Source organism: Hyperolius riggenbachi, chromosome 3, assembly GCF_040937935.1.
Source record: "Hyperolius riggenbachi isolate aHypRig1 chromosome 3, aHypRig1.pri, whole genome shotgun sequence".
NCBI lineage: Eukaryota > Metazoa > Chordata > Amphibia > Anura > Hyperoliidae > Hyperolius > Hyperolius riggenbachi.
This window is the reverse complement of record NC_090648.1, coordinates 485,138,070-485,151,900: the sequence shown is the minus strand read 5'-3', so window position 1 is coordinate 485,151,900 and position 13,831 is coordinate 485,138,070. Positions and strand designations below refer to the sequence as shown.

Here is a 13,831-nt window from a genome sequence, read left to right as displayed (position 1 = left end):
TGACATCTTCTGCAGCACATTACAGAGTACATAGTCAAGTCACTGACTGTCCTCAGAGGAGCTCACACTCCAATCCATGCCATAGACATACTGTATGCCCTTTATAGTCTAGGGCCTATTTAGGCTCCTTTTACACTTTATCTGCTGCGTTTGGCAAGCGTATGCGTTAGTACACGTTGGTATGCGTTTTTTCCCCCAAATGTAATAGAAAACATATCCCAACACGTTGCCAACTGCAAAAAAAGAGTACAGTACTCTTTTTTGCAGATGCCAGCGGATGGAATAGGTTTTCTATTACATTTGGGGGTAAAAACGGGTACCAACGCATACCAACGCGTACTAACGCATACGCATGCCAAACGCAGCGGATCAATCAATGTTTTTGAAATGCTATAAACATGAATTAGTGCTACACCAATCATTTCACTGTTTGTTGCTAAACAGGGTCTGTCCATTTCAGTTTGCAGTCGGCTAGAAACAGATTAAAAACTCTCAAACAGGCACTTGACTTACCTTGAGACACTAAGGATATGAAAGGAAACACTGAGAGCCCAGTATAGGTGAGTATGTACTGGAAATGTGGGTGTGGAAGGGTAAGTATAATGTTATACCATCCAGGCAACCGCTGTATAGGCAGGTGAGAAGAATTAGACATGTCCCTACTCAGGATTAAGAAGTCTGTCTCTGTAGATCGGAATAAAGGGGCCAAGTCCCCTCCACCAGGGGTGGATTCAAGTATACACAGTTGTATACAGACGCCAAAAGAATAAAAACGGCTAAAATGTTTAAGAAGGAGACAGTGGTGGACTTACGCCCCTTGAGGTAGACGCAAGATGCTGTTGATTTTTCAACAACAATGCTTTATTTACATACTCCAGACAAGTGCAACGTGTTTCGTGGGTATATCCCACTTCATCAGGCTATAAGGGGAGCATATAACTCATGCAGGTCTGAAACCAAGCGTAGCGCCTCTGTGAAGCTTAGCCTGATGAAGTGGGATATGCCCACGAAACACGTTGCACTTGTCTGCAGTATGTAAATAAAGCATTTTTGTTGAAAAATCAACAGCATTTTGTGTCTAACTCAAGGGGCGTAAGTCCACCACTGTCTCCTTTTAAACATTTTAGCCGTTTTTATTCTTCAGGCGCCTCTGTACAACTGTATAATACCTTGAGACACAGGTTATTGACTTGAAGAAGCAGGTTGATTATTATCAGGGGCATAACAATAGACCCTGAAAGGGATACATCCGCTGTGGGGCCCAGAAGCCACAGGGGCCCCATCTTGAGAGATTGACAACTAAGGACAAGGAGAGAAAAAACTTTCTGCTCTCTGCACATTTGTTCTGATGACTGCATTTGCTCAGTCACTGATAAGGAATCATACAAAGTTTTGCAGACAAATATTTGTAGACAGTCGGTGGGGAGCAAGAGGGGGCCCCATCCAAAGTTATCAGGGGGGCCCAGTTATTTCTAGTTACGCCCCTGATTATTATTATTATTTATATAGTGCCGACATCTTACAGGGTGCTGTACAGAGTATATTGCCTGTTGACTTACTGTCTCTCAGAGGCGCTCTTTCTTGGCCACGCTGGCGGCTCCGGTGATCCAGCAACTTCGGCTGGTGTTGCGCATGTGCATCCTTGGTGCGCACCTGCACGTCATCACGCCGGCTGCTGTAAGTGTACTGTCTTTAGAGAACCGCGCATGGGCACGACACTTACGCCGGCTGGCTAGATGGCGCGACGGGTGCACCCACAACACCCCCCCCCCGGGAGGGCAGCCAAAGTTGCTGAGTCACTGGAGCCGCCAGCGGAGCCAAGGAAGAGCCAAAGAGGATAGCAGGGGACCCACCGGGCTACAGGGGGCTGGAGGAACCCTCAGGTATGTCCAGATTTCGGGGGGGGGTTTTACTGCTCATGGTCTCTTTAAGAGTGATAGCCCCATAGAGATATCGTTGTTTCTGCGATGGGATGCAGCGTTTGCGGCATTTAGGATATGCGGTGGCGCAAGGGCAAAAGGGGCCTAAATAACTCATCGATTCCCTTTTCACAAGGCCCGACTTCTACAGATTAGCATCATCATCGCATGTTTCTGTGCGCAGTTTCACCGCTGCGTCTGCCAGGCTGCTCGCTGTATCTGGCCCTTCCTCATGGAACGAGTCTGCTATTAGACTCAGTGTCCCGGAGCAACGGCGAACAAACACTTCTCTACTACCATATAAAGATATTCCGTGCTGGAGCTGAGAATCTCTTAACAAGCCAAAATCACAAAGTAGCGTATTTAGAGAAAGTCACCGGAGGTCAAGTGCAGGAGCTCATAGAAATAATGTCATCTCGAGGTATAAACCGCCTTTAAGAGACAGACGTGGCCCCTTCTCTGACTCGCATAACTTCTGCATCTAATTTCCATGATGTACTTCATTAAATGAAAGTAAAACGTTACCAGATCCAAAAAGGGGTTACTGCAGACCAGTTTAAAGGACAAGCATTCTATTTAGCAAATAAAAGCTTAAAGAGGCACTTTAACCAAGGACTGATCTTAAAGGACAACTGAAGTGATTAAGATATGGAGGCTGCCATATTTATTTCCTTTTAAGCCATCCCAGTTGCCTGGCTATCCTGCTAATCCTCGGCCTCTAATGCTTTTAGCCATAGACCCTGAACAATCATGCAGCAGATCAAGTGTTTCTGACATTATTGTCAGATCTGACAAGATTAGCTGCATGCTTGTTTCTGGTGTTATTCAGACACTTCTGCAGCCATATGCATCTGCAGGGCTGCCAGGCAACTGGTTTTGTTTAAATCGGGATTGTCAGCCACAAAACCAAATTTTATTTAAACACTGCAGTGTGTTTAAAATGCTGCCAGAAATCTCTCCCTGCAAGTACAAGCTCTCCAATCTATTCAGGAATCTCTCTGCTGTTGTTATATTTTCTCAGTCCCCCAGGCTCTTTTTCGTGCCATTGCCAATGACCCATCCACCTTTCTGCACCTCACTGATTGACTGAGCAGACTGCTGCCTAGCTGAAACATGATCCCCTGCTCACTCGTGTTTACAAGCAAGGCTGAGGTGACTCAGCGATTGGAAGAGGAAAAAAAGTTAAGGGAAGAAATGACTTCAGTATTTAGCCTCAATCTGTGGGCAAAAGACATGGTTCCCACCAGGCAGGGCTCATGAGGCAGGTGAAACTTTTGCCTCAGGCGGCAAAGTTCTAGGGGCGGCATCCGCCCGTCCGTGGGCGCAGGGGTGCCGGCCGCCGAGCTGGAGGGGTAGCTGGCAGGACAGGGGGTATTGGGCCTAGCGGTGGGGAGGGGGGTCGGACCCCCCCCCCTCCCTCGCCTGGGTCCCCCGATCTGCGCTCCCCTCCAGCTTTAAATGTAGCGTAAGCAGCCGCCAGACAGTAAGAGGCACAGGCGGGGGATCACTCACCCCTTCCTCGTTCCAGCGTGCACTCCACTGACGTCACTTCCTGCAACGTCGCCCACTGTATTGTACGTGGCCGGCGTTGCAGGAAGTGACGTCAGTGGAGCGCACGTTGGAACCGCTAGGCTAAATACCCCCATCCTGCCAGCTACCCCTCCAGCTCAGGGGGGGGGGGGGGGGGGGGGGGCAGCGGCGGCAATTTTTTCAAAACTTGCCTCAGGCGGCAAAAAGTCTAGGGCCGGCCCTGCCACCAGGAACATAATTCTCTTCATTTACTACATAACATTCACTAAAATAAAAATGTGGACAGTACAATACATATGTTATGTAAGTAGATCAAGTATTTATCTACTTATATATGTGTTTTTCCCCCCCTGGCATAGTATAGCTAATCTTCCTGCTTTAAAAGGAAGTAAATATGGCACCCTCCATATCCCTCTCACTTTAGCTGTCCTTTTATTTCAATACGGTGACCATACGTCCCGCTTTACCCGGGACGCGTCCCGCCTTCGGGGGGCGCTGTCCAGGCTGCATGAGGTCCCGGGAAACGTCCCGCTTTTAGCAGCGGGACGTCCCGACCTCGGGACTCTGGCCACCATACAATGAACTAGCCGCAGCGTCTACTAGACGCTGCGCTAGTTCATTCCCCGCAGCCCCGCTCCAGCCTGCATTGTCCTCCTCCGGCAGGCACAAGTACAGCAGGGCTACGGGAAGATGGCGTCCGGAGGCGGAGCCCTGTACTGGAGACTATTTGTGTCTCCAGTACAGGGCTCCGCCTCAGGACGCCATCTTGCCGTAGCCCTGCTCTGCCTGTGAGAGGCTGAGCGGGAGATTGAAGATCGTCCAGGCCAGCGGGAGCTGCACACACCAGAGGCACCAGAGGCCGGCTGCGTGAGGGGACGTCTTCTGCCAGGTGAGTAAATGCTTTTTCTTGCAGGTGAAGTGTTTGCCCAAATTGTGTTCATTTTGTACTGACATGTTTGCCCAAATTGTGTTCATTTTGTACTGACATGTTTGCCCGCAGTGCGTTTATCTTGTACTGACATGTTTGCCCGCAGTGCGTTTATCTTTTACTGACATGTTTGCCCCCAGTGCGTTTATCTTGTACTGACATGTTTGCCCGCAGTGCGTTTATCTTGTACTGACATGTTTGCCCGCAGTGCGTTTATCTTGTACTGACATGTTTGCCCGCAGTGCGTTTATCTTGTACTGACTAGAGTTGGGCCGAACGGTTCGCCTGCGAACGGTTCCATGCGAACTTCAGTGGTTCACGTTCGCGTCCCGCAGGCGAACCTTTGCGGAAGTTCGGTTCGCCCCATAATGCACATGGAGGGTCAACTTTGACCCTCTACATCACAGTCAGCAGGCCCAGTGTAGCCAATTAGGCTACACTAGCCCCTGGAGCCCCACCCCCCCTTATATAAGGCAGGCAGCGGCGGCCATTACGGCCACTCGTGTGCCTGCATTAGTCAGAGTAGGGCGAGCTGCTGCAGACTGTCTCTCAGGGAAAGATTAGTTAGGCTTAGCTTGTTCCTGTCTGGCTGCATACCTGTTCTGTGAACCCACCACTGCATACCTGTGCTGTGAACCCACCACTGCATACCTGTGCTGTGAACCCACCACTGCATACCTGTTCTGTTCAGTGGACCCGCCACTGTATACCTGTTCATTGAACCCACCACTGCATACCTGTGCTGTGAACCCACCACTGCATACCTGTGCTGTGAACCCACCACTGCATACCTGTGCTGTGAACCCACCACTGCATACCTGTTCTGTTCAGTGGACCCGCCACTGCATACCTGTTCTGTTTAGTGAACCGCCACTGTATACCTGTTCTGTTTAGTGAACCCGCCACTGCATACCTGTTCTGTTCAGTGGACCCGCCACTGCATACCTGTTCTGTTTAGTGAACCCGCCACTGCATACCTGTTCTGTTCAGTGGACCCGCCACTGCATACCTGTTCTGTTTAGTGAACCACCACTGTATACCTGTTCTGTTTAGTGAACCCGCCACTGCATACCTGTTCTGTTCAGTGAACCCACCGCATCAGTGCGCATACCTGTGCAGTTAAGTGAACCCGCCACTGCATACCTGTTCTGTTCAGTGGACCCGCCACTGCATACCTGTTCTGTTTAGTGAACCGCCACTGTATACCTGTTCTGTTCAGTGGACCCGCCACTGCATACCTGTTCTGTTTAGTGAACCGCCACTGTATACCTGTTCTGTTTAGTGAACCCGCCACTGCATACCTGTTCTGTTCAGTGGACCCGCCACTGCATACCTGTTCTGTGAACCCGCCACTGTATACCTGTTCTGTTCAGTGAACCCACCGCATCAGTGCGCATACCTGTGCAGTTAAGTGAACCCGCCACTGCATACCTGTTCTGTTCAGTGGACCCGCCACTGCATACCTGTTCTGTTTAGTGAACCACCACTGTATACCTGTTCTGTTTAGTGAACCCGCCACTGCATACCTGTTCTGTTCAGTGGACCCGCCACTGCATACCTGTTCTGTTTAGTGAACCCGCCACTGCATACCTGTTCTGTTCAGTGGACCCGCCACTGCATACCTGTTCTGTTTAGTGAACCGCCACTGTATACCTGTTCTGTTTAGTGAACCCGCCACTGCATACCTGTTCTGTTCAGTGGACCCGCCACTGCATACCTGTTCTGTTTAGTGAACCGCCACTGTATACCTGTTCTGTTTAGTGAACCCGCCACTGCATACCTGTTCTGTTCAGTGGACCCGCCACTGCATACCTGTGCTGTGAACCCGCCACTGTATACCTGTTCTGTTCAGTGAACCCACCGCATCAGTGCGCATACCTGTGCAGTTAAGTGAACCCGCCACTGCATACCTGTTCTGTTCAGCCGCTGCCGCGGCCGCTGTAATAATTTTTCGGGTGCGTGTACATGACTGCCTAATTTTTCTGGCTGCACTGCGGGCAGCTGCAACAACAAAAGAAAAGGCATGTACATGCGCCCATTCCCCTTCGTGATCATTACCTTGCCGTGGTGAAGGGGCTTGCGTATCACAATGGAGCAATGACCGGCGCCTAGATGAGTGTCTCGGGGGGCACACCCACGATAATAAGGTCGTTGCCTCATTGTGGTCAGACCAAATTTGATCAGCTGGACAGTCACTGTTCTGTCATTCAGCTACATCAGCCAGGTGACCATATGGGCTGTAAAGCCACCAAAACCTGCACTCTCGCAGGGACGGATCTAGGGGGGGGCAAGCGGGTATCTTGCCCCTGGCGCAGTTTGTTGAATTCTTAAAAAGGCAGCAAAATAAAAGGCAGTTTAGGCGCCAAAACCTGACCTTTAGGCGCCAAAACCTGACCTTGCCCCAGGCGCAACTTGGTCTTGATCCGTCCCTGCACTCTCGCCATGGTGCGCACCAGTAAAGCACGGCCGTCACTACACAAACAGCTGTTTGCGGTGCGTTACACGATGAGTTTGGTGTGTCAGTGTGAAGCAGTACCTTAATTACACTACCTGATTGATGTATACACATGCAAGATGTTTGAAAGCACTTTAGGCCTGTCATTTAGCATTCAATGTGATTTCTGCCCTTAAAACGCTGCTTTGCGTCAAATCCAGATTTTTCCCGGGGACTTTTGGCATGTATCCCACTCCGCCATCCCCCCCTCCAGGTGTTAGACCCCTTGAAACATCTTTTCCATCACTTTTGTGGCCAGCATAATTATTTTTTTTTTTCAAAGTTCGCATCCCCATTGAAGTCTATTGCGGTTCGCGAACTTTAACGCGAACCGAACCTTTCGCGAAAGTTCGCGAACCCGGTTCGCGAACCGAAAATCGGAGGTTCGGCCCAACTCTAGTACTGACATGTTTGCCCGCAGTGCGTTTATCTTGTACTGACATGTTTGCCCGCAGTGCGTTTATCTTGTACTGACATGTTTGCCCGCAGTGCGTTTATCTTGTACTGACATGTTTGCCCGCAGTGCGTTTATCTTGTACTGACATGTTTGCCCGCAGTGCGTTTATCTTGTACTGACATGTTTGGCCGCATTGCGTTTATCTTGTACTGACATGTTTGCCCGCAGTGCGTTTATCTTGTACTGACATGTTTGCCCGCAGTGCGTTTATCTTGTACTGACATGTTTGCCCGCAGTGCGTTTATTTTGTACTGACATGTTTGCCTGCAGTGCGTCTATTTTGTGCTGAAATGTTGCCCCCATTGCGTTTATTTTGTGCTGACATGTTTGCCCCCATTGCATTTATTTTGTACTGACATGTTTGCCCCCATTGCATTTATTATGTGCTGACATGTTTGCCCCCATTGCGTTTATTTTGTACTGACATGTTGCCCGCAATGCGTTTATTTTGTGCTGAAATGTTGCCCGCAATGCGTTTATTTTGTGCTGAAATGTTGCCTGCAATGCGTTTATTTTGTGCTGACATGTTGCCCATTGCGTTTATTTTGTGGTGTCTGGGGTAACTGTTGCTGCATTTATTATTTAATGGTCATAGTTGGCTGTGTTTACTGCTTTGGGGTTACGGTATACTATTAAATAGCATCACACAGTTTCTGCACACCTATGATGTGAATCCACGTTTGACCACATCACGGCGTAAACACTGCTTTCTTATGCCTCGCTGTTGCATCATTACGTTAGCTCCGCCCATAGAATGTCATGGCCACGCCCATTTTTCGCGCGCGCTGCAGACACCACATTTTTCGGCCTCCCCCGGTCCAGGTTGAGCCTACAAAAATCTGGTCACTGTAATTTCAATCAGTAGCTGATACCCCCTTTCCCATGAGAAATCTTTACCTTTTCTCGAATAGATCACCAGGGATGTCTGTATGGCTGATATTGTGGTGAAACCCCTCCCACAGTGTGATGTCATGACCATGGTCCTGACAGTTTGCTATCTGTGAACCTCGTTGCATTGTGGGAAATAACGTCTTTTTCCAACTGCCAAGCAGTATCTCCCTCTGTGCTCAGTAAACAAACATTCCGTGGAGACAGGACTAAAGATGTCGCCACCTGTGATAAATTTCAATATGTAAATCAGGAAAACCGCGGAGGCCTGATCTCTAAGTGCCACACGCTACTTCCTGTTAAACAGGAAGTAGTATCAGACGCTTAGAGAGCGGAACCTCCGGTGATGGAACACATGGAGGTATGCCTGTGTTTCTGCCCGTCGCTGCTGCCACCTATTAATGCTGGAGGGGGAGCGCTGAGGGGAGAGTCCGAGGTGAGGGAGGAGGGAAATGGCCTGCCTCCCCGCCAATGTAGGTGGCCATGCTCTCTCCTTATGCTGCAACCCCTCCCGCCCCCCAAAACGGCCCTTGGACAGGCCCCAAAGGGACCCCAGGACCCCGCCCCCTGCAGCTGCAGCCCTTATTGTTACGCCACTCAACCCCAACTATGTTCGTTCCTTGTCTCCTGACCTGGGGTCTTGGGCAGTCCTAGAAACAGGAAGCACGCAAAAATCTTATATCCCAATCCCTTTTTATACTATACAAAGATTTTTTTTTCTAGTGATTGGCCTTTACAAATGCTGACAGCACCAGATGTACCTTTCCCATCCGAAGTTCCCTTTCTGCCTAGACTTGGGCTTCAGCAGGAGATTAGCTCAGCTGGGGATAGGTCTGTCGCAGCTGTGCTTAGGTGACAGGTGCACTTTGTTGTCATCCTGGCGTAGATTGCCTAATGAGGGAGCAGGAGGCTGATGCGGGAGGATGAGGGGGGCATCATGCATGGCACGGCCCCTCGGGCTAATGTGTTGTGACACAATGGACACACTTTATGAATCCGTCCGAATGGCCGATGAATGGGAGAGGGAGGCAGGTAACCATGGCGATGGGTTTAAACATGTCACGTGACCCCCTCCCCTCTCTGCCCGTGTTCATCATCACGTAAATCCCCCAACGCTCTTGTAAATAAATCAAATATTTAAGCAAAGCGTTACATAACTGTCAGAATCGCCCTCCTCCATCTGCCTGCCGAGCTTTTTATATCACAGAGGTTTATCTCTGCTTCTCAATGAGGAGAAAAAACCAACCGCCTAATATTAGAAACATGTATATTCCGCTAATGAGGGGACACCAAGGAGAGGATCTGTTAGGCCACTTCCCCCCCCCAATGAGAGACTCCCCGACAGCCGTAAGAAATAGCTCAGCAACAGCCGGGGGGTCCACAGATGTGACATCGTGACGATTGGTATTACATAACAGGTGATACAGTAGCATCCTGCTCCATCTGCTTGATGCGCTCGTCTGTTTAGCGGGTTTTCTCCATCTCTTAAAGAACAAGTGACACCCGTGCGAACCTAGAAATAAAAAACACATATATAAGTAGATAAATACTAGTTCTACATAACAGATGTATTGTGCTATCCACGTTATGATTCCTGTGAATTATACAAAGGAAAAGCAGAGAATCCTTTTCTAGACAGTTCCCATCTTGGTTACCTTTGAATGAAGCTAATCCTGACATCATTTCCTCCCTTACTCTTTTTTCTCCTCTTGCTAGTTGTGTATTCGTTACACGGCCTCCTCCCAGAGTATTCGGACACTCCCACTGAGGTCTATACTAGAAAGTGCACTGTCTTATGTCATTAGAAGGAGGGGGAAATAAAGGAAAGAGGAGGAATATATTATAGATAAAAAGACCTCCCAGCGTGCAACTGTTTTGCCAGCCGATGGCAATGGCAATTAAAGGGCCAGTGCTCCTAAGGTATGTGATAACTCCAAACCATAACAGCAGAAAAAGTTTTGAAAATTCTGAATGCTGGATTAGCATCTTTATCACTTAATACACTCAGACCAGTTGCTGTTGAAATTAGATTTTTATGGTGACAATCCTGCTTTAAAGGGGCACCTCAACAACGTAAGAAGAGAAAACGAAATTATACAAGATATAAGTTTTACGTGTATTATTCTGGTTTCAGCATCAGAAACGCTTCCTATATCTATACACTACAGTACTGTATATTGGCATGTAACCCTGCCCTACCACTGATATTTAGCCTAGGCTATGATGTCACAGCAATCTGCCCTAGAGCACTCTGGGGGACCAGAGGTGTTGCTTCTGCTCACTTCGGAATACACAACAAACATTCCGCACTGCCAGCATTAAAAATGTCATCAACTGTGATAAATAGTAAGAATGTAAATCAGGGAGAGGAAAAAATTTACACTGGGCAGTGGGCAAACACTGACTAAATAATTTATAGAGTAATATTACTATAAAGTAATTGAAAGTATATTATATTTGCCTGGTGGAGCCGTGGAACCCCATCTTTCAGCACAGTAGAGCCAAAAAACAGCGTGAGAATTTGGCCTTTACCACTGTGAGTACTGCCGGTGATTTGTGCTGGTCGGTTTAGACTGCTGGTTAGTTGAGTTCCGGATAACCAGGACTCTACTGAGTTCTGGATAACCAGGACTCTACTGTATATAACATTTATCTGTTCTATTATTACATCTGAATATACATACATATATTTATATGTTTATTAATCAGAGGTCACTGTTGTTTTATGTGAAATAAAAATTCAGTAACTAAGAATTCTGTCTTAACAAGTGAATCACATGACCAGGCATAGCCAATTAGTAGGAGGTTGTATAAGGCTGTATGAGTGGAGCTGTTGCTTATATTGCATCATCCTGCTTGTAAGGTGGCCTGGCACAGACTGAATCCCTCTAAGAAGACTGTAGCCTGTAACCATGACAGTCTGTACTGGGGGTTTTACTTAAAGAAGATTGTGCGTGTGGCTGGCATACTCAGCAGAACATCACGTTATTTTACATCAGCGGCTATGAGAACCTGAAATATGATCATACATACATACTATATTTATATAAAGATATGTAGGCCATTGTTTTATCGTGTATTTTGCTGTTGCCATGGAGGACGGGTGGTCAGGTTTCTAGCTTGCTATGTGAAATGAATGTTTGTGTACTCTTGCGATGCATTTTCGGTATACGGGGGCTGCCGGCGCTGCCTTGGCTGTTCCAGGAATGGATTCATGCAATAAGTTATTGGCAAGCCTCTGGCAAGTTTAAAAGTCATAAAACTCACTGTGGGGAAGAGCAAAGCCAGAAGCTCCTTCTGTAAATGTCATTTCATAGACACACTGTAATTACTGGTACAGTTTTAAGTGCGACTCCGCTTACAGTGAGGGAAAAAAAAAATCCATACAGCATCAGAGATAGCGAAATACAGAGATTTTTTTATAAGCTAAGGAGGAATACCCACACAGTTCAGGGTGACCCAGAATCACCTGGAAGCTTTAAAGGACTTAAAGGAGTGATCCAAGCTTCTAAAAAAAAAAAAAATCCATTTACCTGGGGGCTTCCTCCAGCCCGTAGCAGCCGTCCTGTGCCCTCGCCGCAGCTCCAGTGGCTCCCGGTCACATGATGTACCTGCAAATGAATATTAGATACTTACCCTGCCGTCAGTTCCTCTCAAAAGTTCACCATTTTCTTCTAACAACAATTCCTTACAATTCAGTTTCTGTCAGTTATATATCGGTTGCTGTCAGTTATAACTAAAAGGACAACTGACATGCAAGGTAATGTCCATGTTTCCCTGTGGCCCACTTAACAGTGTGCTGACCAGGAAGATGTTACAGGATCATCTTCATTTTTAAAGTACAGGATGGAGAATTTCATTGATTACAGTGGACAAACAGGATCTTGGAGTGGAGAAAGAGATTGAGGAGTAGATTACACGGGAGGTAAATATAACCCGTGTATGTTTATTTTTAATTTTAATTTTCAGTTCAGGTTTGCTTTAAGGCCCCGTTCACACTTGCGGTTCGAGTCCGCAAGTGTCCGGGGGTTCGGGGGCCGCAAAGAGACCGTACGGGTCTCTGCGGTGGCCACAAGTTGCCACCAGCTGCGGATCCGGAATGTATCAGTTCCGGCTACAATAAAGTAGCCAGAACTAGATACATTGCAGTGCCAGAAAGGCACCGCAAGCATGGGGGATACTGGCGTGTAGTCCGGGCCCCCCAAGTGGCATAGGACCGGTGCTGGAAGCATCCGGTCCTATTGCCAGTGTGATGAGAAACATCAGTTTCTCATTGCACAGCATGGCCGCAGGTTCGGGTCAGGATCCGGCCCGGGTCCGCAGCCGCACAGGGACGTACGGCAAAAATGGAGCATGTTGGAAAAAAGCCGGATCGTCCCGGAGCTGCGTTCCCGGATCTGGATCCGGACGGTTGCACGAGTGTGAATGGATACATTGATTAACAATGTATCCATTCACCATCCGCTGTGTACGGAGCGTTCCGGGTCCGGGGAAGCCGGACCTGGAACGCTAATGTAAACCAAGCCTAAGAGACTGAAAAGCAGGGGTCGATTCCTGCGTGGACGCGGGTGAACGGCGTCCACCCACTTTTTCTTCAGCGTGGACGCCGTTCACCCTGGCTTGTGTGGAGGGGAGCAGCGCAGAGAAGGAGAGCTATGGGGACAGCGGGGATGGGCGGACATCTCCCCCCCCATCCCTCACCTTCGTGCTCCCCTTCCTGCCTCTCCCCTCCGGTGTTTTGAAATGTCGGGCCCGGCGGCGAAAGTGGGCGGAGACTTTCCGCCTTCTTCCGGCCGCAAGGGATGCACCGCTCTGTGTGCGGCTAGAAGACCAGACTAGCCGCACACAGAGCGGAGCGTCCCTTGCGGCTGGAACGCGGTAAGTCTCCGCCCACTTTCGCCGCTGGGCCCGACATTTCAAAACACCGGAGGGGAGAGGCAGGAAGGGGAGCACGAAGGTGAGGGATGGGGGGGGGAGATGTCCGCCCATCCCCGCTGTCCCTATAGCTCTCCTTCTCTGCGCTGCTCCCCTCCTGCTGGCTACCTGGGCACATATCCACCTGGCTACATATACTGGGCACATATAACCTTGGCTACATATACTGGGCATATATACCCCTGCCTACATATACTGGGCACATATACCCCTGGCTACATATACTGGGCACATATACCCCTGGCTACATATACTGGGCACATATACCCCTGGCTACATATACTGGGCACATATACCCCTGGCTACATATACTGGGCACATATACCCCTGGCTACATATACTGGGCACATATACCCCTGGCTACATATGCTGGGCACATATACCCCTGGCTACATATACTGGGCACGTATACCCCTGGCTACATATACTGGGCACATATACCCCTGGCTACATATACTGGGCACATATACCCCTGACTACATATACTGGGCACATATACCCCTGGCTACATATACTGGGCACATATACCCCTGGCTACATATACTGGGCACATATACCCCTGGCTACATATACTGGGCACATATACCCCTGGCTACATATACTGGGCACATATACCCTTGGCTACATATACTGGGCACATATACCCCTGGCTACATATACTGGGCACATATACCACTGAC

General features: G+C 48.7%; 2 long non-coding RNA genes across 2 annotated transcripts in view; one reads left to right on the top strand and one right to left on the bottom strand.

The window, feature by feature from the left end:
- LOC137561717 (uncharacterized) overlaps positions 1 to 13,831 on the top strand; it is a 139,252-nt gene that overhangs the window by 47,943 nt on the left and 77,478 nt on the right. The window lies entirely within an intron of this gene.
- Positions 9,495 to 13,831, bottom strand: part of LOC137561718 (uncharacterized) — an 11,780-nt gene continuing 7,443 nt past the window's right edge. Inside the window, exon 3 of the long non-coding RNA XR_011030099.1 lies at positions 9,495 to 9,729. This is a non-coding gene — a long non-coding RNA (uncharacterized lncRNA). The remainder of the gene's footprint in view (positions 9,730 to 13,831) is intronic.